A 23,635-nucleotide genomic window follows, 5' to 3' on the forward strand; every position below is an offset into this window, starting at 1 on the left:
CAAACCATTCTTTCGGAAGCAAAAGAAACATGCCAGACCATTCTGTTTTTAAAGTGGTGGAAACAAAAATACTCCATCTGTGTTTTAGTTTCTCCTGTTACTGCGCTGAACAAGACTGTGAGGTGCTGTTAAAACTTTGCTCGGCTTACCAAAAGGACATCCAAAAGAATCAAGATAGCCAATATAAGGCATCAAGAAATGTTACAATTTGAGAGAAAAGAATTGCAAAATTATTTTTCTTTAGAATAGGACATTGGCAAACAGGCATATTAATTATTACTACTTGATTTCTACAAGTAGTTTACATTGGATTTTGACAAACATGTTCACAATTTGTTGAAGGAATAGTGATTAAAATGTTGCTGAAATCTTTTATTTGTCAAGGTAGGACTATATTTTCAGGGATCATTTCTGTAGAATGCAAAGGGAGAAATGTGCTCGAAAGTGTCCATGCTCACCTTCCACGATGATGAATTTTAGGGTTCTTGTCTCATTAGGACTGCTGTTGGCAGTGCTGCTCTCTGCAGATGCTGCCACCATTTGATGACTTGGTCATCTTTCCTGATGGGAAGATGGCTGGCGGGAACTCATTCAGAGTGGTTGTTTGAATGCTAAATGTCTATTTTTGTTTTAAAAACAGCTGAGTTTGCAAGTTTGTGCTTTTGTCTATTTTGAAAACTATGCTTTTTTTTTTTTTTTTGTATTTGTCAGATGGAAAGGAAAAAAATGACATTATACTTCTATGTGGGAAGATTATTTGCAGTGTGACACGCAGTAGCTGCCAATGTTTTTCCTTTGGCTTCTGCGCTTGGAGGAATTGCAAAACTGAAACAACGCTCACGGAACCCAAGGAAAAATTATGGTGCTTTATATGTTAAAAAGATAAAGAAAATACTGTCATCACTGACAAACCATTCTTTCGGAAGCAAAAGAAACATGCCAGACCATTCTGTTTTTAAAGTGGTGGAAACAAAAATACTCCATCTGTGTTTTAGTTTCTCCTGTTACTGCGCTGAACAAGACTGTGAGGTGCTGTTAAAACTTTGCTCGGCTTACCAAAAGGACATCCAAAAGAATCAAGATAGCCAATATAAGGCATCAAGAAATGTTACAATTTGAGAGAAAAGAATTGCAAAATTATTTTTCTTTAGAATAGGACATTGGCAAACAGGCATATTAATTATTACTACTTGATTTCTACAAGTAGTTTACATTGGATTTTGACAAACATGTTCACAATTTGTTGAAGGAATAGTGATTAAAATGTTGCTGAAATCTTTGATTTGTCAAGGTAGGACTATATTTTCAGGGATCATTTCTGTAGAATGCAAAGGGAGAAATGTGCTCGAAAGTGTCCATACTCACCTTCCACGATGATGAATTTTAGGGTTCTTGTCTCATTAGGACTGCTGTTGGCAGTGCTGCTCTCTGCAGATGCTGCCACCATTTGATGACTTGGTCATCTTTCCTGATGGGAAGATGGCTGGCGGGAACTCATTCAGAGTGGTTGTTTGAATGCTAAATGTCTATTTTTGTTTTAAAAACAGCTGAGTTTGCAAGTTTGTGTTTTTGTCTATTTTGAAAACTATGCTTTTTTTTTTTCTGTATTTGTCAGATGGAAAGGAAAAAAATGACATTATACTTCTATGTGGGAAGATTATTTGCAGTGTGACACGCAGTAGCTGCCAATGTTTTTCCTTTGGCTTCTGCGCTTGGAGGAATTGCAAAACTGAAACAACGCTCACGGAACCCAAGGAAAAATTATGGTGCTTTATATGTTAAAAAGATAAAGAAAATACTGTCATCACTGACAAACCATTCTTTGGGAAGCAAAAGAAACATGCCAGACCATTCTGTTTTTAAAGTGGTGGAAACAAAAATACTCCATCTGTGTTTTAGTTTCTCCTGTTACTGCGCTGAACAAGACTGTGAGGTGCTGTTAAAACTTTGCTCGGCTTACCAAAAGGACATCCAAAAGAATCAAGATAGCCAATATAAGGCATCAAGAAATGTTACAATTTGAGAGAAAAGAATTGCAAAATTATTTTTCTTTAGAATAGGACATTGGCAAACAGGCATATTAATTATTACTACTTGATTTCTACAAGTAGTTTACATTGGATTTTGACAAACATGTTCACAATTTGTTGAAGGAATAGTGATTAAAATGTTGCTGAAATCTTTGATTTGTCAAGGTAGGACTATATTTTCAGGGATCATTTCTGTAGAATGCAAAGGGAGAAATGTGCTCGAAAGTGTCCATACTCACCTTCCACGATGATGAATTTTAGGGTTCTTGTCTCATTAGGACTGCTGTTGGCAGTGCTGCTCTCTGCAGATGCTGCCACCATTTGATGACTTGGTCATCTTTCCTGATGGGAAGATGGCTGGCGGGAACTCATTCAGAGTGGTTGTTTGAATGCTAAATGTCTATTTTTGTTTTAAAAACAGCTGAGTTTGCAAGTTTGTGTTTTTGTCTATTTTGAAAACTATGCTTTTTTTTTTTTTTTTTTGTATTTGTCAGATGGAAAGGAAAAAAATGACATTATACTTCTATGTGGGAAGATTATTTGCAGTGTGACACGCAGTAGCTGCCAATGTTTTTCCTTTGGCTTCTGCGCTTGGAGGAATTGCAAAACTGAAACAACGCTCACGGAACCCAAGGAAAAATGATGGTGCTTTATATGTTAAAAAGATAAAGAAAATACTGTCATCACTGACAAACCATTCTTTCGGAAGCAAAAGAAACATGCCAGACCATTCTGTTTTTAAAGTGGTGGAAACAAAAATACTCCATCTGTGTTTTAGTTTCTCCTGTTACTGCGCTGAACAAGACTGTGAGGTGCTGTTAAAACTTTGCTCGGCTTACCAAAAGGACATCCAAAAGAATCAAGATAGCCAATATAAGGCATCAAGAAATGTTACAATTTGAGAGAAAAGAATTGCAAAATTATTTTTCTTTAGAATAGGACATTGGCAAACAGGCATATTAATTATTACTACTTGATTTCTACAAGTAGTTTACATTGGATTTTGACAAACATGTTCACAATTTGTTGAAGGAATAGTGATTAAAATGTTGCTGAAATCTTTGATTTGTCAAGGTAAGACTATATTTTCAGGGATCATTTCTGTAGAATGCAAAGGGAGAAATGTGCTCGAAAGTGTCCATACTCACCTTCCACGATGATGAATTTTAGGGTTCTTGTCTCATTAGGACTGCTGTTGGCAGTGCTGCTCTCTGCAGATGCTGCCACCATTTGATGACTTGGTCATCTTTCCTGATGGGAAGATGGCTGGCGGGAACTCATTCAGAGTGGTTGTTTGAATGCTAAATGTCTATTTTTGTTTTAAAAACAGCTGAGTTTGCAAGTTTGTGTTTTTGTCTATTTTGAAAACTATGCTTTTTTTTTTTTTTGTATTTGTCAGATGGAAAGAAAAAAAATGACATTATACTTCTATGTGGGAAGATTATTTGCAGTGTGACACGCAGTAGCTGCCAATGTTTTTCCTTTGGCTTCTGCGCTTGGAGGAATTGCAAAACTGAAACAACGCTCACGGAACCCAAGGAAAAATTATGGTGCTTTATATGTTAAAAAGATAAAGAAAATACTGTCATCACTGACAAACCATTCTTTCGGAAGCAAAAGAAACATGCCAGACCATTCTGTTTTTAAAGTGGTGGAAACAAAAATACTCCATCTGTGTTTTAGTTTCTCCTGTTACTGCGCTGAACAAGACTGTGAGGTGCTGTTAAAACTTTGCTCGGCTTACCAAAAGGACATCCAAAAGAATCAAGATAGCCAATATAAGGCATCAAGAAATGTTACAATTTGAGAGAAAAGAATTGCAAAATTATTTTTCTTTAGAATAGGACATTGGCAAACAGGCATATTAATTATTACTACTTGATTTCTACAAGTAGTTTACATTGGATTTTGACAAACATGTTCACAATTTGTTGAAGGAATAGTGATTAAAATGTTGCTGAAATCTTTGATTTGTCAAGGTAGGACTATATTTTCAGGGATCATTTCTGTAGAATGCAAAGGGAGAAATGTGCTCGAAAGTGTCCATACTCACCTTCCACGATGATGAATTTTAGGGTTCTTGTCTCATTAGGACTGCTGTTGGCAGTGCTGCTCTCTGCAGATGCTGCCACCATTTGATGACTTGGTCATCTTTCCTGATGGGAAGATGGCTGGCGGGAACTCATTCAGAGTGGTTGTTTGAATGCTAAATGTCTATTTTTGTTTTAAAAACAGTTGAGTTTGCAAGTTTGTGTTTTTGTCTATTTTGAAAACTATGCTTTTTTTTTTTTTGTATTTGTCAGATGGAAAGGAAAAAAATGACATTATACTTCTATGTGGGAAGATTATTTGCAGTGTGACACGCAGTAGCTGCCAATGTTTTTCCTTTGGCTTCTGCGCTTGGAGGAATTGCAAAACTGAAACAACGCTCACGGAACCCAAGGAAAAATTATGGTGCTTTATATGTTAAAAAGATAAAGAAAATACTGTCATCACTGACAAACCATTCTTTGGGAAGCAAAAGAAACATGCCAGACCATTCTGTTTTTAAAGTGGTGGAAACAAAATACTCCATCTGTGTTTTAGTTTCTCCTGTTACTGCGCTGAACAAGACTGTGAGGTGCTGTTAAAACTTTGCTCGGCTTACCAAAAGGACATCCAAAAGAATCAAGATAGCCAATATAAGGCATCAAGAAATGTTACAATTTGAGAGAAAAGAATTGCAAAATTATTTTTCTTTAGAATAGGACATTGGCAAACAGGCATATTAATTATTACTACTTGATTTCTACAAGTAGTTTACATTGGATTTTGACAAACATGTTCACAATTTGTTGAAGGAATAGTGATTAAAATGTTGCTGAAATCTTTGATTTGTCAAGGTAGGACTATATTTTCAGGGATCATTTCTGTAGAATGCAAAGGGAGAAATGTGCTCGAAAGTGTCCATACTCACCTTCCACGATGATGAATTTTAGGGTTCTTGTCTCATTAGGACTGCTGTTGGCAGTGCTGCTCTCTGCAGATGCTGCCACCATTTGATGACTTGGTCATCTTTCCTGATGGGAAGATGGCTGGCGGGAACTCATTCAGAGTGGTTGTTTGAATGCTAAATGTCTATTTTTGTTTTAAAAACAGTTGAGTTTGCAAGTTTGTGTTTTTGTCTATTTTGAAAACTATGCTTTTTTTTTTTTTGTATTTGTCAGATGGAAAGGAAAAAAATGACATTATACTTCTATGTGGGAAGATTATTTGCAGTGTGACACGCAGTAGCTGCCAATGTTTTTCCTTTGGCTTCTGCGCTTGGAGGAATTGCAAAACTGAAACAACGCTCACGGAACCCAAGGAAAAATTATGGTGCTTTATATGTTAAAAAGATAAAGAAAATACTGTCATCACTGACAAACCATTCTTTGGGAAGCAAAAGAAACATGCCAGACCATTCTGTTTTTAAAGTGGTGGAAACAAAATACTCCATCTGTGTTTTAGTTTCTCCTGTTACTGCGCTGAACAAGACTGTGAGGTGCTGTTAAAACTTTGCTCGGCTTACCAAAAGGACATCCAAAAGAATCAAGATAGCCAATATAAGGCATCAAGAAATGTTACAATTTGAGAGAAAAGAATTGCAAAATTATTTTTCTTTAGAATAGGACATTGGCAAACAGGCATATTAATTATTACTACTTGATTTCTACAAGTAGTTTACATTGGATTTTGACAAACATGTTCACAATTTGTTGAAGGAATAGTGATTAAAATGTTGCTGAAATCTTTGATTTGTCAAGGTAGGACTATATTTTCAGGGATCATTTCTGTAGAATGCAAAGGGAGAAATGTGCTCGAAAGTGTCCATACTCACCTTCCACGATGATGAATTTTAGGGTTCTTGTCTCATTAGGACTGCTGTTGGCAGTGCTGCTCTCTGCAGATGCTGCCACCATTTGATGACTTGGTCATCTTTCCTGATGGGAAGATGGCTGGCGGGAACTCATTCAGAGTGGTTGTTTGAATGCTAAATGTCTATTTTTGTTTTAAAAACAGCTGAGTTTGCAAGTTTGTGTTTTTGTCTATTTTGAAAACTATGCTTTTTTTTTTTTTTTTTGTATTTGTCAGATGGAAAGGAAAAAAATGACATTATACTTCTATGTGGGAAGATTATTTGCAGTGTGACACGCAGTAGCTGCCAATGTTTTTCCTTTGGCTTCTGCGCTTGGAGGAATTGCAAAACTGAAACAACGCTCACGGAACCCAAGGAAAAATGATGGTGCTTTATATGTTAAAAAGATAAAGAAAATACTGTCATCACTGACAAACCATTCTTTCGGAAGCAAAAGAAACATGCCAGACCATTCTGTTTTTAAAGTGGTGGAAACAAAAATACTCCATCTGTGTTTTAGTTTCTCCTGTTACTGCGCTGAACAAGACTGTGAGGTGCTGTTAAAACTTTGCTCGGCTTACCAAAAGGACATCCAAAAGAATCAAGATAGCCAATATAAGGCATCAAGAAATGTTACAATTTGAGAGAAAAGAATTGCAAAATTATTTTTCTTTAGAATAGGACATTGGCAAACAGGCATATTAATTATTACTACTTGATTTCTACAAGTAGTTTACATTGGATTTTGACAAACATGTTCACAATTTGTTGAAGGAATAGTGATTAAAATGTTGCTGAAATCTTTGATTTGTCAAGGTAAGACTATATTTTCAGGGATCATTTCTGTAGAATGCAAAGGGAGAAATGTGCTCGAAAGTGTCCATACTCACCTTCCACGATGATGAATTTTAGGGTTCTTGTCTCATTAGGACTGCTGTTGGCAGTGCTGCTCTCTGCAGATGCTGCCACCATTTAATGACTTGGTCATCTTTCCTGATGGGAAGATGGCTGGCGGGAACTCATTCAGAGTGGTTGTTTGAATGCTAAATGTCTATTTTTGTTTTAAAAACAGCTGAGTTTGCAAGTTTGTGTTTTTGTCTATTTTGAAAACTATGCTTTTTTTTTTTTTTGTATTTGTCAGATGGAAAGGAAAAAAATGACATTATACTTCTATGTGGGAAGATTATTTGCAGTGTGACACGCAGTAGCTGCCAATGTTTTTCCTTTGGCTTCTGCGCTTGGAGGAATTGCAAAACTGAAACAACGCTCACGGAACCCAAGGAAAAATTATGGTGCTTTATATGTTAAAAAGATAAAGAAAATACTGTCATCACTGACAAACCATTCTTTCGGAAGCAAAAGAAACATGCCAGACCATTCTGTTTTTAAAGTGGTGGAAACAAAAATACTCCATCTGTGTTTTAGTTTCTCCTGTTACTGCGCTGAACAAGACTGTGAGGTGCTGTTAAAACTTTGCTCGGCTTACCAAAAGGACATCCAAAAGAATCAAGATAGCCAATATAAGGCATCAAGAAATGTTACAATTTGAGAGAAAAGAATTGCAAAATTATTTTTCTTTAGAATAGGACATTGGCAAACAGGCATATTAATTATTACTACTTGATTTCTACAAGTAGTTTACATTGGATTTTGACAAACATGTTCACAATTTGTTAAAGGAATAGTGATTAAAATGTTGCTGAAATCTTTGATTTGTCAAGGTAGGACTATATTTTCAGGGATCATTTCTGTAGAATGCAAAGGGAGAAATGTGCTCGAAAGTGTCCATACTCACCTTCCACGATGATGAATTTTAGGGTTCTTGTCTCATTAGGACTGCTGTTGGCAGTGCTGCTCTCTGCAGATGCTGCCACCATTTGATGACTTGGTCATCTTTCCTGATGGGAAGATGGCTGGCGGGAACTCATTCAGAGTGGTTGTTTGAATGCTAAATGTCTATTTTTGTTTTAAAAACAGCTGAGTTTGCAAGTTTGTGTTTTTGTCTATTTTGAAAACTATGCTTTTTTTTTTTTTTTGTATTTGTCAGATGGAAAGGAAAAAAATGACATTATACTTCTATGTGGGAAGATTATTTGCAGTGTGACACGCAGTAGCTGCCAATGTTTTTCCTTTGGCTTCTGCGCTTGGAGGAATTGCAAAACTGAAACAACGCTCACGGAACCCAAGGAAAAATTATGGTGCTTTATATGTTAAAAAGATAAAGAAAATACTGTCATCACTGACAAACCATTCTTTCGGAAGCAAAAGAAACATGCCAGACCATTCTGTTTTTAAAGTGGTGGAAACAAAAATACTCCATCTGTGTTTTAGTTTCTCCTGTTACTGCGCTGAACAAGACTGTGAGGTGCTGTTAAAACTTTGCTCGGCTTACCAAAAGGACATCCAAAAGAATCAAGATAGCCAATATAAGGCATCAAGAAATGTTACAATTTGAGAGAAAAGAATTGCAAAATTATTTTTCTTTAGAATAGGACATTGGCAAACAGGCATATTAATTATTACTACTTGATTTCTACAAGTAGTTTACATTGGATTTTGACAAACATGTTCACAATTTGTTGAAGGAATAGTGATTAAAATGTTGCTGAAATCTTTGATTTGTCAAGGTAGGACTATATTTTCAGGGATCATTTCTGTAGAATGCAAAGGGAGAAATGTGCTCGAAAGTGTCCATACTCACCTTCCACGATGATGAATTTTAGGGTTCTTGTCTCATTAGGACTGCTGTTGGCAGTGCTGCTCTCTGCAGATGCTGCCACCATTTGATGACTTGGTCATCTTTCCTGATGGGAAGATGGCTGGCGGGAACTCATTCAGAGTGGTTGTTTGAATGCTAAATGTCTATTTTTGTTTTAAAAACAGTTGAGTTTGCAAGTTTGTGTTTTTGTCTATTTTGAAAACTATGCTTTTTTTTTTTTTGTATTTGTCAGATGGAAAGGAAAAAAATGACATTATACTTCTATGTGGGAAGATTATTTGCAGTGTGACACGCAGTAGCTGCCAATGTTTTTCCTTTGGCTTCTGCGCTTGGAGGAATTGCAAAACTGAAACAACGCTCACGGAACCCAAGGAAAAATTATGGTGCTTTATATGTTAAAAAGATAAAGAAAATACTGTCATCACTGACAAACCATTCTTTCGGAAGCAAAAGAAACATGCCAGACCATTCTGTTTTTAAAGTGGTGGAAACAAAAATACTCCATCTGTGTTTTAGTTTCTCCTGTTACTGCGCTGAACAAGACTGTGAGGTGCTGTTAAAACTTTGCTCGGCTTACCAAAAGGACATCCAAAAGAATCAAGATAGCCAATATAAGGCATCAAGAAATGTTACAATTTGAGAGAAAAGAATTGCAAAATTATTTTTCTTTAGAATAGGACATTGGCAAACAGGCATATTAATTATTACTACTTGATTTCTACAAGTAGTTTACATTGGATTTTGACAAACATGTTCACAATTTGTTGAAGGAATAGTGATTAAAATGTTGCTGAAATCTTTTATTTGTCAAGGTAGGACTATATTTTCAGGGATCATTTCTGTAGAATGCAAAGGGAGAAATGTGCTCGAAAGTGTCCATGCTCACCTTCCACGATGATGAATTTTAGGGTTCTTGTCTCATTAGGACTGCTGTTGGCAGTGCTGCTCTCTGCAGATGCTGCCACCATTTGATGACTTGGTCATCTTTCCTGATGGGAAGATGGCTGGCGGGAACTCATTCAGAGTGGTTGTTTGAATGCTAAATGTCTATTTTTGTTTTAAAAACAGCTGAGTTTGCAAGTTTGTGCTTTTGTCTATTTTGAAAACTATGCTTTTTTTTTTTTTTTGTATTTGTCAGATGGAAAGGAAAAAAATGACATTATACTTCTATGTGGGAAGATTATTTGCAGTGTGACACGCAGTAGCTGCCAATGTTTTTCCTTTGGCTTCTGCGCTTGGAGGAATTGCAAAACTGAAACAACGCTCACGGAACCCAAGGAAAAATTATGGTGCTTTATATGTTAAAAAGATAAAGAAAATACTGTCATCACTGACAAACCATTCTTTCGGAAGCAAAAGAAACATGCCAGACCATTCTGTTTTTAAAGTGGTGGAAACAAAAATACTCCCTCTGTGTTTTAGTTTCTCCTGTTACTGCGCTGAACAAGACTGTGAGGTGCTGTTAAAACTTTGCTCGGCTTACCAAAAGGACATCCAAAAGAATCAAGATAGCCAATATAAGGCATCAAGAAATGTTACAATTTGAGAGAAAAGAATTGCAAAATTATTTTTCTTTAGAATAGGACATTGGCAAACAGGCATATTAATTATTACTACTTGATTTCTACAAGTAGTTTACATTGGATTTTGACAAACATGTTCACAATTTGTTGAAGGAATAGTGATTAAAATGTTGCTGAAATCTTTGATTTGTCAAGGTAGGACTATATTTTCAGGGATCATTTCTGTAGAATGCAAAGGGAGAAATGTGCTCGAAAGTGTCCATACTCACCTTCCACGATGATGAATTTTATGGTTCTTGTCTCATTAGGACTGCTGTTGGCAGTGCTGCTCTCTGCAGATGCTGCCACCATTTGATGACTTGGTCATCTTTCCTGATGGGAAGATGGCTGGTGGGAACTCATTCAGAGTGGTTGTTTGAATGCTAAATGTCTATTTTTGTTTTAAAAACAGCTGAGTTTGCAAGTTTGTGTTTTTGTCTATTTGGAAAACTATGCTTTTTTTTTTTTTTGTATTTGTCAGATGGAAAGGAAAAAAATGACATTATACTTCTATGTGGGAAGATTATTTGCAGTGTGACACGCAGTAGCTGCCAATGTTTTTCCTTTGGCTTCTGCGCTTGGAGGAATTGCAAAACTGAAACAAAGCTCACGGAACCCAAGGAAAAATTATGGTGCTTTATATGTTAAAAAGATAAAGAAAATACTGTCATCACTGACAAACCATTCTTTCGGAAGCAAAACAAACATGCCAGACCATTCTGTTTTTAAAGTGGTGGAAACAAAAATACTCCATCTGTGTTTTAGTTTCTCCTGTTACTGCGCTGAACAAGACTGTGAGGTGCTGTTAAAACTTTGCTCGGCTTACCAAAAGGACATCCAAAAGAATCAAGATAGCCAATATAAGGCATCAAGAAATGTTACAATTTGAGAGAAAAGAATTGCAAAATTATTTTTCTTTAGAATAGGACATTGGCAAACAGGCATATTAATTATTACTACTTGATTTCTACAAGTAGTTTACATTGGATTTTGACAAACATGTTCACAATTTGTTGAAGGAATAGTGATTAAAATGTTGCTGAAATCTTTGATTTGTCAAGGTAGGACTATATTTTCAGGGATCATTTCTGTAGAATGCAAAGGGAGAAATGTGCTCGAAAGTGTCCATACTCACCTTCCACGATGATGAATTTTAGGGTTCTTGTCTCATTAGGACTGCTGTTGGCAGTGCTGCTCTCTGCAGATGCTGCCACCATTTGATGACTTGGTCATCTTTCCTGATGGGAAGATGGCTGGCGGGAACTCATTCAGAGTGGTTGTTTGAATGCTAAATGTCTATTTTTGTTTTAAAAACAGTTGAGTTTGCAAGTTTGTGTTTTTGTCTATTTTGAAAACTATGCTTTTTTTTTTTTTTGTATTTGTCAGATGGAAAGGAAAAAAATGACATTATACTTCTATGTGGGAAGATTATTTGCAGTGTGACACGCAGTAGCTGCCAATGTTTTTCCTTTGGCTTCTGCGCTTGGAGGAATTGCAAAACTGAAACAACGCTCACGGAACCCAAGGAAAAATTATGGTGCTTTATATGTTAAAAAGATAAAGAAAATACTGTCATCACTGACAAACCATTCTTTCGAAAGCAAAAGAAACATGCCAGACCATTCTGTTTTTAAATTGCTGGAAACAAAAATACTCCATCTGTGTTTTAGTTTCTCCTGTTACTGCGCTGAACAAGACTGTGAGGTGCTGTTAAAACTTTGCTCGGCTTACCAAAAGGACATCCAAAAGAATCAAGATAGCCAATATAAGGCATCAAGAAATGTTACAATTTGAGAGAAAAGAATTGCAAAATTATTTTTCTTTAGAATAGGACATTGGCAAACAGGCATATTAATTATTACTACTTGATTTCTACAAGTAGTTTACATTGGATTTTGACAAACATGTTCACAATTTGTTGAAGGAATAGTGATTAAAATGTTGCTGAAATCTTTGATTTGTCAAGGTAGGACTATATTTTCAGGGATCATTTCTGTAGAATTCAAAGGGAGAAATGTGTTCGAAAGTGTCCATGCTCACCTTCCACGATGATGAATTTTAGGGTTCTTGTCTCATTAGGACTGCTGTTGGCAGTGCTGCTCTCTGCAGATGCTGCCACCATTTGATGACTTGGTCATCTTTCCTGATGGGAAGATGGCTGGCGGGAACTCATTCAGAGTGGTTGTTTGAATGCTAAATGTCTATTTTTGTTTTAAAAACAGCTGAGTTTGCAAGTTTGTGTTTTTGTCTATTTTGAAAACTATGCTTTTTTTTTTTTTTTGTATTTGTCAGATGGAAAGGAAAAAAATGACATTATACTTCTATGTGGGAAGATTATTTGCAGTGTGACACGCAGTAGCTGCCAATGTTTTTCCTTTGGCTTCTGCGCTTGGAGGAATTGCAAAACTGAAACAACGCTCACGGAACCCAAGGAAAAATGATGGTGCTTTATATGTTAAAAAGATAAAGAAAATACTGTCATCACTGACAAACCATTCTTTCGGAAGCAAAAGAAACATGCCAGACCATTCTGTTTTTAAAGTGGTGGAAACAAAAATACTCCATCTGTGTTTTAGTTTCTCCTGTTACTGCGCTGAACAAGACTGTGAGGTGCTGTTAAAACTTTGCTCGGCTTACCAAAAGGACATCCAAAAGAATCAAGATAGCCAATATAAGGCATCAAGAAATGTTACAATTTGAGAGAAAAGAATTGCAAAATTATTTTTCTTTAGAATAGGACATTGGCAAACAGGCATATTAATTATTACTACTTGATTTCTACAAGTAGTTTACATTGGATTTTGACAAACATGTTCACAATTTGTTGAAGGAATAGTGATTAAAATGTTGCTGAAATCTTTGATTTGTCAAGGTAGGACTATATTTTCAGGGATCATTTCTGTAGAATGCAAAGGGAGAAATGTGCTCGAAAGTGTCCATACTCACCTTCCACGATGATGAATTTTAGGGTTCTTGTCTCATTAGGACTGCTGTTGGCAGTGCTGCTCTCTGCAGATGCTGCCACTATTTGATGACTTGGTCATCTTTCCTGATGGGAAGATGGCTGGCGGGAACTCATTCAGAGTGGTTGTTTGAATGCTAAATGTCTATTTTTGTTTTAAAAACAGCTGAGTTTGCAAGTTTGTGTTTTTGTCTATTTTGAAAACTATGCTTTTTTTTTTTTTTCTGTATTTGTCAGATGGAAAGGAAAAAAATGACATTATACTTCTATGTGGGAAGATTATTTGCAGTGTGACACGCAGTAGCTGCCAATGTTTTTCCTTTGGCTTCTGCGCTTGGAGGAATTGCAAAACTGAAACAACGCTCACGGAACCCAAGGAAAAATTATGGTGCTTTATATGTTAAAAAGATAAAGAAAATACTGTCATCACTGACAAACCATTCTTTGGGAAGCAAAAGAAACATGCCAGACCATTCTGTTTTTAAAGTGGTGGAAACAAAAATACTCCATCTGTGTTTTAGTTTCTCCTGTTACTGCGCTGAACAAGACTGTGAGGTGCTGTTAAAACTTTGCTCGGCTTACCAAAAGGACATCCAAAAGAATCAAGATAGCCAATATAAGGCATCAAGAAATGTTACAATTTGAGAGAAAAGAATTGCAAAATTATTTTTCTTTAGAATAGGACATTGGCAAACAGGCATATTAATTATTACTACTTGATTTCTACAAGTAGTTTACATTGGATTTTGACAAACATGTTCACAATTTGTTGAAGGAATAGTGATTAAAATGTTGCTGAAATCTTTGATTTGTCAAGGTAGGACTATATTTTCAGGGATCATTTCTGTAGAATGCAAAGGGAGAAATGTGCTCGAAAGTGTCCATACTCACCTTCCACGATGATGAATTTTAGGGTTCTTGTCTCATTAGGACTGCTGTTGGCAGTGCTGCTCTCTGCAGATGCTGCCACCATTTGATGACTTGGTCATCTTTCCTGATGGGAAGATGGCTGGCGGGAACTCATTCAGAGTGGTTGTTTGAATGCTAAATGTCTATTTTTGTTTTAAAAACAGCTGAGTTTGCAAGTTTGTGTTTTTGTCTATTTTGAAAACTATGCTTTTTTTTTTTTTTGTATTTGTCAGATGGAAAGGAAAAAAATGACATTATACTTCTATGTGGGAAGATTATTTGCAGTGTGACACGCAGTAGCTGCCAATGTTTTTCCTTTGGCTTCTGCGCTTGGAGGAATTGCAAAACTGAAACAACACTCACGGAACCCAAGGAAAAATTATGGTGCTTTATATGTTAAAAAGATAAAGAAAATACTGTCATCACTGACAAACCATTCTTTCGGAAGCAAAAGAAACATGCCAGACCATTCTGTTTTTAAAGTGGTGGAAACAAAAATACTCCATCTGTGTTTTAGTTTCTCCTGTTACTGCGCTGAACAAGACTGTGAGGTGCTGTTAAAACTTTGCTCGGCTTACCAAAAGGACATCCAAAAGAATCAAGATAGCCAATATAAGGCATCAAGAAATGTTACAATTTGAGAGAAAAGAATTGCAAAATTATTTTTCTTTAGAATAGGACATTGGCAAACAGGCATATTAATTATTACTACTTGATTTCTACAAGTAGTTTACATTGGATTTTGACAAACATGTTCACAATTTGTTGAAGGAATAGTGATTAAAATGTTGCTGAAATCTTTGATTTGTCAAGGTAGGACTATATTTTCAGGGATTATTTCTGTAGAATGCAAAGGGAGAAATGTGCTCGAAAGTGTCCATACTCACCTTCCACGATGATGAATTTTAGGGTTCTTGTCTCATTAGGACTGCTGTTGGCAGTGCTGCTCTCTGCAGATGCTGCCACCATTTGATGACTTGGTCATCTTTCCTGATGGGAAGATGGCTGGCGGGAACTCATTCAGAGTGGTTGTTTGAATGCTGAATGTCTATTTTTGTTTTAAAAACAGCTGAGTTTGCAAGTTTGTGTTTTTGTCTATTTTGAAAACTATGCTTTTTTTTTTTTTGTATTTGTCAGATGGAAAGGAAAAAAATGACATTATACTTCTATGTGGGAAGATTATTTGCAGTGTGACACGCAGTAGCTGCCAATGTTTTTCCTTTGGCTTCTGCGCTTGGAGGAATTGCAAAACTGAAACAACGCTCACGGAACCCAAGGAAAAATTATGGTGCTTTATATGTTAAAAAGATAAAGAAAATACTGTCATCACTGACAAACCATTCTTTCGGAAGCAAAAGAAACATGCCAGACCATTCTGTTTTTAAAGTGGTGGAAACAAAAATACTCCATCTGTGTTTTAGTTTCTCCTGTTACTGCGCTGAACAAGACTGTGAGGTGCTGTTAAAACTTTGCTCGGCTTACCAAAAGGACATCCAAAAGAATCAAGATAGCCAATATAAGGCATCAAGAAATGTTACAATTTGAGAGAAAAGAATTGCAAAATTATTTTTCTTTAGAATAGGACATTGGCAAACAGGCATATTAATTATTACTACTTGATTTCTACAAGTAGTTTACATTGGATTTTGACAAACATGTTCACAATTTGTTGAAGGAATAGTGATTAAAATGTTGCTGAAATCTTTGATTTGTCAAGGTAGGACTATATTTTCAGCGATCATTTCTGTAGAATGCAAAGGGAGAAATGTGCTCGAAAGTGTCCATACTCACCTTCCACGATGATCAATTTTAGGGTTTTTGTCTCATTAGGACTGCTGTTGGCAGTGCTGCTCTCTGCAGATGCTGCCACCATTTGATGACTTGGTCATCTTTCCTGATGGGAAGATGGCTGGCGGGAACTCATTCAGAGTGGTTGTTTGAATGCTAAATGTCTATTTTTGTTTTAAAAACAGCTGAGTTTGCAAGTTTGTGTTTTTGTCTATTTTGAAAACTATGCTTTTTTTTTTTTTTTTTTGTCAGATGGAAAGGAAAAAAATGACATTATACTTCTATGTGGGAAGATTATTTGCAGTGTGACACGCAGTAGCTGCCAATGTTTTTCCTTTGGCTTCTGCGCTTGGAGGAATTGCAAAACTGAAACAAGGCTCACGGAACCCAAGGAAAAATTATGGTGCTTTATATGTTAAAAAGATAAAGAAAATACGGTCATCACTGACAAACCATTCTTTCGGAAGCAAAAGAAACATGCCAGACCATTCTGTTTTTAAAGTGGTGGAAACAAAAATACTCCATCTGTGTTTTAGTTTCTCCTGTTACTGCGCTGAACAAGACTGTGAGGTGCTGTTAAAACTTTGCTCGGCTTACCAAAAGGACATCCAAAAGAATCAAGATAGCCAATATAAGGCATCAAGAAATGTTACAATTTGAGAGAAAAGAATTGCAAAATTATTTTTCTTTAGAATAGGACATTGGCAAACAGGCATATTAATTATTACTACTTGATTTCTACAAGTAGTTTACATTGGATTTTGACAAACATGTTCACAATTTGTTGAAGGAATAGTGATTAAAATGTTGCGGAAATCTTTGATTTGTCAAGGTAGGACTATATTTTCAGGGATCATTTCTGTAGAATGCAAAGGGAGAAATGTGCTCGAAAGTGTCCATACTCACCTTCCACGATGATGAATTTTAGGGTTTTTGTCTCATTAGGACTGCTGTTGGCAGTGCTGCTCTCTGCAGATGCTGCCACCATTTGATGACTTGGTCATCTTTCCTGATGGGAAGATGGCTGGCGGGAACTCATTCAGAGTGGTTGTTTGAATGCTAAATGTCTATTTTTGTTTTAAAAACAGTTGAGTTTGCAAGTTTGTGTTTTTGTCTATTTTGAAAACTATGCTTTTTTTTTTTTTGTATTTGTCAGATGGAAAGGAAAAAAATGACATTATACTTCTATGTGGGAAGATTATTTGCAGTGTGACACGCAGTAGCTGCCAATGTTTTTCCTTTGGCTTCTGCGCTTGGAGGAATTGCAAAACTGAAACAACGCTCACGGAACCCAAGGAAAAATTATGGTGCTTTATATGTTAAAAAGATAAAGAAAATACTGTCATCACTGACAAACCATTCTTTCGGAAGCAAAAGAAACATGCCAGACCATTCTGTTTTTAAAGTGGTGGAAACAAAAATACTCCATCTGTGTTTTAGTTTCTCCTGTTACTGCGCTGAACAAGACTGTGAGGTGCTGTTAAAACTTTGCTCGGCTTACCAAAAGGACATCCAAAAGAATCAAGATAGCCAATATAAGGCATCAAGAAATGTTACAATTTGAGAGAAAAGAATTGCAAAATTATTTTTCTTTAGAATAGGACATTGGCAAACAGGCATATTAATTATTACTACTTGATTTCTACAAGTAGTTTACATTGGATTTTGACAAACATGTTCACAATTTGTTGAAGGAATAGTGATTAAAATGTTGCTGAAATCTTTGATTTGTCAAGGTAGGACTATATTTTCAGGGATCATTTCTGTAGAATGCAAAGGGAGAAATGTGCTCGAAAGTGTCCATACTCACCTTCCACGATGATGAATTTTAGGGTTCTTGTCTCATTAGGACTGCTGTTGGCAGTGCTGCTCTCTGCAGATGCTGCCACCATTTGATGACTTGGTCATCTTTCCTGATGGGAAGATGGCTGGCGGGAACTCATTCAGAGTGGTTGTTTGAATGCTAAATGTCTATTTTTGTTTTAAAAACAGCTGAGTTTGCAAGTTTGTGTTTTTGTCTATTTTGAAAACTATGCTTTTTTTTTTTTTTTTTTTGTCAGATGGAAAGGAAAAAAATGACATTATACTTCTATGTGGGAAGATTATTTGCAGTGTGACACGCAGTAGCTGCCAATGTTTTTCCTTTGGCTTCTGCGCTTGGAGGAATTGCAAAACTGAAACAACGCTCCCGGAACCCAAGGAAAAATTATGGTGCTTTATATGTTAAAAAGATAAAGAAAATACTGTCATCACTGACAAACCATTCTTTCGGAAACAAAAGAAACATGCCAGACCATTCTGTTTTTAAAGTGGTGGAAACAAAAATACTCCATCTGTGTTTTAGTTTCTCCTGTTACTGCGCTGAACAAGACTGTGAGGTGCTGTTAAAACTTTGCTCGGCTTACCAAAAGGACATCCAAAAGAATCAAGATAGCCAATATAAGGCATCAAGAAATGTTACAATTTGAGAGAAAAGAATTGCAAAATTATTTTTCTTTAGAATAGGACATTGGCAAACAGGCATATTAATTATTACTACTTGATTTCTACAAGTAGTTTACATTGGATTTTGACAAACATGTTCACAATTTGTTGAAGGAATAGTGATTAAAATGTTGCGGAAATCTTTGATTTGTCAAGGTAGGACTATATTTTCAGGGATCATTTCTGTAGAATGCAAAGGGAGAAATGTGCTCGAAAGTGTCCATACTCACCTTCCACGATGATGAATTTTAGGGTTTTTGTCTCATTAGGACTGCTGTTGGCAGTGCTGCTCTCTGCAGATGCTGCCACCATTTGATGACTTGGTCATCTTTCCTGATGGGAAGATGGCTGGCGGGAACTCATTCAGAGTGGTTGTTTGAATGCTAAATGTCTATTTTTGTTTTAAAAACAGTTGAGTTTGCAAGTTTGTGTTTTTGTCTATTTTGAAAACTATGCTTTTTTTTTTTTGTATTTGTCAGATGGAAAGGAAAAAAATTACATTATACTTCTATGTGGGAAGATTATTTGCAGTGTGACACGCAGTAGCTGCCAATGTTTTTCCTTTGGCTTCTGCGCTTGGAGGAATTGCAAAACTGAAACAACGCTCACGGAACCCAAGGAAAAATTATGGTGCTTTATATGTTAAAAAGATAAAGAAAATACTGTCATCACTGACAAACCATTCTTTCGGAAGCAAAAGAAACATGCCAGACCATTCTGTTTTTAAAGTGGTGGAAACAAAAATACTCCATCTGTGTTTTAGTTTCTCCTGTTACTGCGCTGAACAAGACTGTGAGGTGCTGTTAAAACTTTGCTCGGCTTACCAAAAGGACATCCAAAAGAATCAAGATAGCCAATATAAGGCATCAAGAAATGTTACAATTTGAGAGAAAAGAATTGCAAAATTATTTTTCTTTAGAATAGGACATTGGCAAACAGGCATATTAATTATTACTACTTGATTTCTACAAGTAGTTTACATTGGATTTTGACAAACATGTTCACAATTTGTTGAAGGAATAGTGATTAAAATGTTGCTGAAATCTTTGATTTGTCAAGGTAGGACTATATTTTCAGGGATCATTTCTGTAGAATGCAAAGGGAGAAATGTGCTCGAAAGTGTCCATACTCACCTTCCACGATGATGAATTTTAGGGCTCTTGTCTCATTAGGACTGCTGTTGGCAGTGCTGCTCTCTGCAGATGCTGCCACCATTTGATGACTTGGTCATCTTTCCTGATGGGAAGATGGCTGGCGGGAACTCATTCAGAGTGGTTGTTTGAATGCTAAATGTCTATTTTTGTTTTAAAAACAGCTGAGTTTGCAAGTTTGTGTTTTTGTCTATTTTGAAAACTATGCTTTTTTTTTTTTTTTTTTGTCAGATGGAAAGGAAAAAAATGACATTATACTTCTATGTGGGAAGATTATTTGCAGTGTGACACGCAGTAGCTGCCAATGTTTTTCCTTTGGCTTCTGCGCTTGGAGGAATTGCAAAACTGAAACAACGCTCACGGAACCCAAGGAAAAATTATGGTGCTTTATATGTTAAAAAGATAAAGAAAATACTGTCATCACTGACAAACCATTCTTTCGGAAGCAAAAGAAACATGCCAGACCATTCTGTTTTTAAAGTGGTGGAAACAAAAATACTCCATCTGTGTTTTAGTTTCTCCTGTTACTGCGCTGAACAAGACTGTGAGGTGCTGTTAAAACTTTGCTCGGCTTACCAAAAGGACATCCAAAAGAATCAAGATAGCCAATATAAGGCATCAAGAAATGTTACAATTTGAGAGAAAAGAATTGCAAAATTATTTTTCTTTAGAATAGGACATTGGCAAACAGGCATATTAATTATTACTACTTGATTTCTACAAGTAGTTTACATTGGATTTTGACAAACATGTTCACAATTTGTTGAAGGAATAGTGATTAAAATGTTGCTGAAATCTTTGATTTGTCAAGGTAGGACTATATTTTCAGGGATCATTTCTGTAGAATGCAAAGGGAGAAATGTGCTCGAAAGTGTCCATACTCACCTTCCACGATGATGAATTTTAGGGTTCTTGTCTCATTAGGACTGCTGTTGGCAGTGCTGCTCTCTGCAGATGCTGCCACCATTTGATGACTTGGTCATCTTTCCTGATGGGAAGATGGCTGGCGGGAACTCATTCAGAGTGGTTGTTTGAATGCTAAATGTCTATTTTTGTTTTAAAAACAGCTGAGTTTGCAAGTTTGTGTTTTTGTCTATTTTGAAAACTATGCTTTTTTTTTTTTTTTTTTTGTCAGATGGAAAGGAAAAAAATGACATTATACTTCTATGTGGGAAGATTATTTGCAGTGTGACACGCAGTAGCTGCCAATGTTTTTCCTTTGGCTTCTGCGCTTGGAGGAATTGCAAAACTGAAACAACGCTCCCGGAACCCAAGGAAAAATTATGGTGCTTTATATGTTAAAAAGATAAAGAAAATACTGTCATCACTGACAAACCATTCTTTCGGAAACAAAAGAAACATGCCAGACCATTCTGTTTTTAAAGTGGTGGAAACAAAAATACTCCATCTGTGTTTTAGTTTCTCCTGTTACTGCGCTGAACAAGACTGTGAGGTGCTGTTAAAACTTTGCTCGGCTTACCAAAAGGACATCCAAAAGAATCAAGATAGCCAATATAAGGCATCAAGAAATGTTACAATTTGAGAGAAAAGAATTGCAAAATTATTTTTCTTTAGAATAGGACATTGGCAAACAGGCATATTAATTATTACTACTTGATTTCTACAAGTAGTTTACATTGGATTTTGACAAACATGTTCACAATTTGTTGAAGGAATAGTGATTAAAATGTTGCGGAAATCTTTGATTTGTCAAGGTAGGACTATATTTTCAGGGATCATTTCTGTAGAATGCAAAGGGAGAAATGTGCTCGAAAGTGTCCATACTCACCTTCCACGATGATGAATTTTAGGGTTTTTGTCTCATTAGGACTGCTGTTGGCAGTGCTGCTCTCTGCAGATGCTGCCACCATTTGATGACTTGGTCATCTTTCCTGATGGGAAGATGGCTGGCGGGAACTCATTCAGAGTGGTTGTTTGAATGCTAAATGTCTATTTTTGTTTTAAAAACAGTTGAGTTTGCAAGTTTGTGTTTTTGTCTATTTTGAAAACTATGCTTTTTTTTTTTTTGTATTTGTCAGATGGAAAGGAAAAAAATTACATTATACTTCTATGTGGGAAGATTATTTGCAGTGTGACACGCAGTAGCTGCCAATGTTTTTCCTTTGGCTTCTGCGCTTGGAGGAATTGCAAAACTGAAACAACGCTCACGGAACCCAAGGAAAAATTATGGTGCTTTATATGTTAAAAAGATAAAGAAAATACTGTCATCACTGACAAACCATTCTTTCGGAAGCAAAAGAAACATGTCAGACCATTCTGTTTTTAAAGTGGTGGAAACAAAAATACTCCATCTGTGTTTTAGTTTCTCCTGTTACTGCGCTGAACAAGACTGTGAGGTGCTGTTAAAACTTTGCTCGGCTTACCAAAAGGACATCCAAAAGAATCAAGATAGCCAATATAAGGCATCAAGAAATGTTACAATTTGAGAGAAAAGAATTGCAAAATTATTTTTCTTTAGAATAGGACATTGGCAAACAGGCATATTAATTATTACTACTTGATTTCTACAAGTAGTTTACATTGGATTTTGACAAACATGTTCACAATTTGTTGAAGGAATAGTGATTAAAATGTTGCTGAAATCTTTGATTTGTCAAGGTAGGACTATATTTTCAGGGATCATTTCTGTAGAATGCAAAGGGAGAAATGTGCTCGAAAGTGTCCATACTCACCTTCCACGATGATGAATTTTAGGGCTCTTGTCTCATTAGGACTGCTGTTGGCAGTGCTGCTCTCTGCAGATGCTGCCACCATTTGATGACTTGGTCATCTTTCCTGATGGGAAGATGGCTGGCGGGAACTCATTCAGAGTGGTTGTTTGAATGCTAAATGTCTATTTTTGTTTTAAAAACAGCTGAGTTTGCAAGTTTGTGTTTTTGTCTATTTTGAAAACTATGCTTTTTTTTTTTTTTTTTTGTCAGATGGAAAGGAAAAAAATGACATTATACTTCTATGTGGGAAGATTATTTGCAGTGTGACACGCAGTAGCTGCCAATGTTTTTCCTTTGGCTTCTGCGCTTGGAGGAATTGCAAAACTGAAACAACGCTCACGGAACCCAAGGAAAAATTATGGTGCTTTATATGTTAAAAAGATAAAGAAAATACTGTCATCACTGACAAACCATTCTTTCGGAAGCAAAAGAAACATGCCAGACCATTCTGTTTTTAAAGTGGTGGAAACAAAAATACTCCATCTGTGTTTTAGTTTCTCCTGTTACTGCGCTGAACAAGACTGTGAGGTGCTGTTAAAACTTTGCTCGGCTTACCAAAAGGACATCCAAAAGAATCAAGATAGCCAATATAAGGCATCAAGAAATGTTACAATTTGAGAGAAAAGAATTGCAAAATTATTTTTCTTTAGAATAGGACATTGGCAAACAGGCATATTAATTATTACTACTTGATTTCTACAAGTAGTTTACATTGGATTTTGACAAACATGTTCACAATTTGTTGAAGGAATAGTGATTAAAATGTTGCTGAAATCTTTGATTTGTCAAGGTAGGACTATATTTTCAGGGATCATTTCTGTAGAATGCAAAGGGAGAAATGTGCTCGAAAGTGTCCATACTCACCTTCCACGATGATGAATTTTAGGGTTCTTGTCTCATTAGGACTGCTGTTGGCAGTGCTGCTCTCTGCAGATGCTGCCACCATTTGATGACTTGGTCATCTTTCCTGATGGGAAGATGGCTGGCGGGAACTCATTCAGAGTGGTTGTTTGAATGCTAAATGTCTATTTTTGTTTTAAAAACAGCTGAGTTTGCAAGTTTGTGTTTTTGTCTATTTTGAAAACTATGCTTTTTTTTTTTTTTTTTTGTCAGATGGAAAGGAAAAAAATGACATTATACTTCTATGTGGGAAGATTATTTGCAGTGTGACACGCAGTAGCTGCCAATGTTTTTCCTTTGGCTTCTGCGCTTGGAGGAATTGCAAAACTGAAACAACGCTCCCGGAACCCAAGGAAAAATTATGGTGCTTTATATGTTAAAAAGATAAAGAAAATACTGTCATCACTGACAAACCATTCTTTCGGAAACAAAAGAAACATGCCAGACCATTCTGTTTTTAAAGTGGTGGAAACAAAAATACTCCATCTGTGTTTTAGTTTCTCCTGTTACTGCGCTGAACA

At 36.2% G+C, this 23,635-nt stretch overlaps 26 non-coding genes across 26 annotated transcripts; all 26 read left to right on the forward strand.

The window, feature by feature from the left end:
• The first annotated feature begins 386 nt into the window (after positions 1-386).
• On the forward strand, positions 387-601 carry LOC143984774 (small nucleolar RNA U3). The gene has a single exon (XR_013275126.1). It is a non-coding gene; the product is annotated as a small nucleolar RNA U3 (small nucleolar RNA).
• A 692-nt stretch (positions 602-1,293) lies between these two features.
• LOC143984607 (small nucleolar RNA U3) lies at positions 1,294-1,508 on the forward strand. Its single transcript, XR_013274981.1, has one exon. It is a non-coding gene; the product is annotated as a small nucleolar RNA U3 (small nucleolar RNA).
• Positions 1,509-2,197: 689 nt separating this feature from the next.
• LOC143984608 (small nucleolar RNA U3) lies at positions 2,198-2,412 on the forward strand. The gene has a single exon (XR_013274982.1). It is a non-coding gene; the product is annotated as a small nucleolar RNA U3 (small nucleolar RNA).
• A 694-nt stretch (positions 2,413-3,106) lies between these two features.
• Positions 3,107-3,321, forward strand: LOC143984520 (small nucleolar RNA U3). Its single transcript, XR_013274906.1, has one exon. It is a non-coding gene; the product is annotated as a small nucleolar RNA U3 (small nucleolar RNA).
• Positions 3,322-4,011: 690 nt separating this feature from the next.
• Positions 4,012-4,226, forward strand: LOC143984609 (small nucleolar RNA U3). Its single transcript, XR_013274983.1, has one exon. It is a non-coding gene; the product is annotated as a small nucleolar RNA U3 (small nucleolar RNA).
• Positions 4,227-4,914: 688 nt separating this feature from the next.
• LOC143984610 (small nucleolar RNA U3) lies at positions 4,915-5,129 on the forward strand. The gene has a single exon (XR_013274984.1). It is a non-coding gene; the product is annotated as a small nucleolar RNA U3 (small nucleolar RNA).
• A 688-nt stretch (positions 5,130-5,817) lies between these two features.
• On the forward strand, positions 5,818-6,032 carry LOC143984611 (small nucleolar RNA U3). The gene has a single exon (XR_013274985.1). It is a non-coding gene; the product is annotated as a small nucleolar RNA U3 (small nucleolar RNA).
• A 693-nt stretch (positions 6,033-6,725) lies between these two features.
• On the forward strand, positions 6,726-6,940 carry LOC143984872 (small nucleolar RNA U3). Its single transcript, XR_013275211.1, has one exon. It is a non-coding gene; the product is annotated as a small nucleolar RNA U3 (small nucleolar RNA).
• Positions 6,941-7,630: 690 nt separating this feature from the next.
• On the forward strand, positions 7,631-7,845 carry LOC143984612 (small nucleolar RNA U3). The gene has a single exon (XR_013274986.1). It is a non-coding gene; the product is annotated as a small nucleolar RNA U3 (small nucleolar RNA).
• Positions 7,846-8,536: 691 nt separating this feature from the next.
• Positions 8,537-8,751, forward strand: LOC143984613 (small nucleolar RNA U3). Its single transcript, XR_013274987.1, has one exon. It is a non-coding gene; the product is annotated as a small nucleolar RNA U3 (small nucleolar RNA).
• A 689-nt stretch (positions 8,752-9,440) lies between these two features.
• Positions 9,441-9,655, forward strand: LOC143984775 (small nucleolar RNA U3). The gene has a single exon (XR_013275127.1). It is a non-coding gene; the product is annotated as a small nucleolar RNA U3 (small nucleolar RNA).
• Positions 9,656-10,346: 691 nt separating this feature from the next.
• LOC143985126 (small nucleolar RNA U3) lies at positions 10,347-10,561 on the forward strand. The gene has a single exon (XR_013275428.1). It is a non-coding gene; the product is annotated as a small nucleolar RNA U3 (small nucleolar RNA).
• A 690-nt stretch (positions 10,562-11,251) lies between these two features.
• Positions 11,252-11,466, forward strand: LOC143984614 (small nucleolar RNA U3). The gene has a single exon (XR_013274988.1). It is a non-coding gene; the product is annotated as a small nucleolar RNA U3 (small nucleolar RNA).
• A 693-nt stretch (positions 11,467-12,159) lies between these two features.
• On the forward strand, positions 12,160-12,371 carry LOC143984834 (small nucleolar RNA U3). The gene has a single exon (XR_013275178.1). It is a non-coding gene; the product is annotated as a small nucleolar RNA U3 (small nucleolar RNA).
• A 691-nt stretch (positions 12,372-13,062) lies between these two features.
• LOC143984903 (small nucleolar RNA U3) lies at positions 13,063-13,277 on the forward strand. Its single transcript, XR_013275239.1, has one exon. It is a non-coding gene; the product is annotated as a small nucleolar RNA U3 (small nucleolar RNA).
• Positions 13,278-13,969: 692 nt separating this feature from the next.
• LOC143984615 (small nucleolar RNA U3) lies at positions 13,970-14,184 on the forward strand. The gene has a single exon (XR_013274989.1). It is a non-coding gene; the product is annotated as a small nucleolar RNA U3 (small nucleolar RNA).
• A 690-nt stretch (positions 14,185-14,874) lies between these two features.
• On the forward strand, positions 14,875-15,089 carry LOC143985008 (small nucleolar RNA U3). The gene has a single exon (XR_013275327.1). It is a non-coding gene; the product is annotated as a small nucleolar RNA U3 (small nucleolar RNA).
• Positions 15,090-15,778: 689 nt separating this feature from the next.
• Positions 15,779-15,993, forward strand: LOC143985174 (small nucleolar RNA U3). The gene has a single exon (XR_013275471.1). It is a non-coding gene; the product is annotated as a small nucleolar RNA U3 (small nucleolar RNA).
• Positions 15,994-16,681: 688 nt separating this feature from the next.
• On the forward strand, positions 16,682-16,896 carry LOC143984877 (small nucleolar RNA U3). Its single transcript, XR_013275216.1, has one exon. It is a non-coding gene; the product is annotated as a small nucleolar RNA U3 (small nucleolar RNA).
• A 689-nt stretch (positions 16,897-17,585) lies between these two features.
• LOC143984616 (small nucleolar RNA U3) lies at positions 17,586-17,800 on the forward strand. Its single transcript, XR_013274990.1, has one exon. It is a non-coding gene; the product is annotated as a small nucleolar RNA U3 (small nucleolar RNA).
• Positions 17,801-18,489: 689 nt separating this feature from the next.
• LOC143984878 (small nucleolar RNA U3) lies at positions 18,490-18,704 on the forward strand. The gene has a single exon (XR_013275217.1). It is a non-coding gene; the product is annotated as a small nucleolar RNA U3 (small nucleolar RNA).
• A 688-nt stretch (positions 18,705-19,392) lies between these two features.
• LOC143984998 (small nucleolar RNA U3) lies at positions 19,393-19,607 on the forward strand. Its single transcript, XR_013275319.1, has one exon. It is a non-coding gene; the product is annotated as a small nucleolar RNA U3 (small nucleolar RNA).
• A 688-nt stretch (positions 19,608-20,295) lies between these two features.
• On the forward strand, positions 20,296-20,510 carry LOC143984618 (small nucleolar RNA U3). Its single transcript, XR_013274991.1, has one exon. It is a non-coding gene; the product is annotated as a small nucleolar RNA U3 (small nucleolar RNA).
• A 689-nt stretch (positions 20,511-21,199) lies between these two features.
• Positions 21,200-21,414, forward strand: LOC143984879 (small nucleolar RNA U3). The gene has a single exon (XR_013275218.1). It is a non-coding gene; the product is annotated as a small nucleolar RNA U3 (small nucleolar RNA).
• A 689-nt stretch (positions 21,415-22,103) lies between these two features.
• On the forward strand, positions 22,104-22,318 carry LOC143984999 (small nucleolar RNA U3). Its single transcript, XR_013275320.1, has one exon. It is a non-coding gene; the product is annotated as a small nucleolar RNA U3 (small nucleolar RNA).
• A 688-nt stretch (positions 22,319-23,006) lies between these two features.
• On the forward strand, positions 23,007-23,221 carry LOC143984620 (small nucleolar RNA U3). The gene has a single exon (XR_013274992.1). It is a non-coding gene; the product is annotated as a small nucleolar RNA U3 (small nucleolar RNA).
• Positions 23,222-23,635: the final 414 nt, after the last annotated feature.

This window comes from Lithobates pipiens, unplaced genomic scaffold (genome assembly GCF_037356315.1).
Source record: "Lithobates pipiens isolate NorthernLeopardFrog02 unplaced genomic scaffold, aLitPip1_a1.2 Scaffold_16, whole genome shotgun sequence".
Lineage (NCBI taxonomy): Eukaryota > Metazoa > Chordata > Amphibia > Anura > Ranidae > Lithobates > Lithobates pipiens.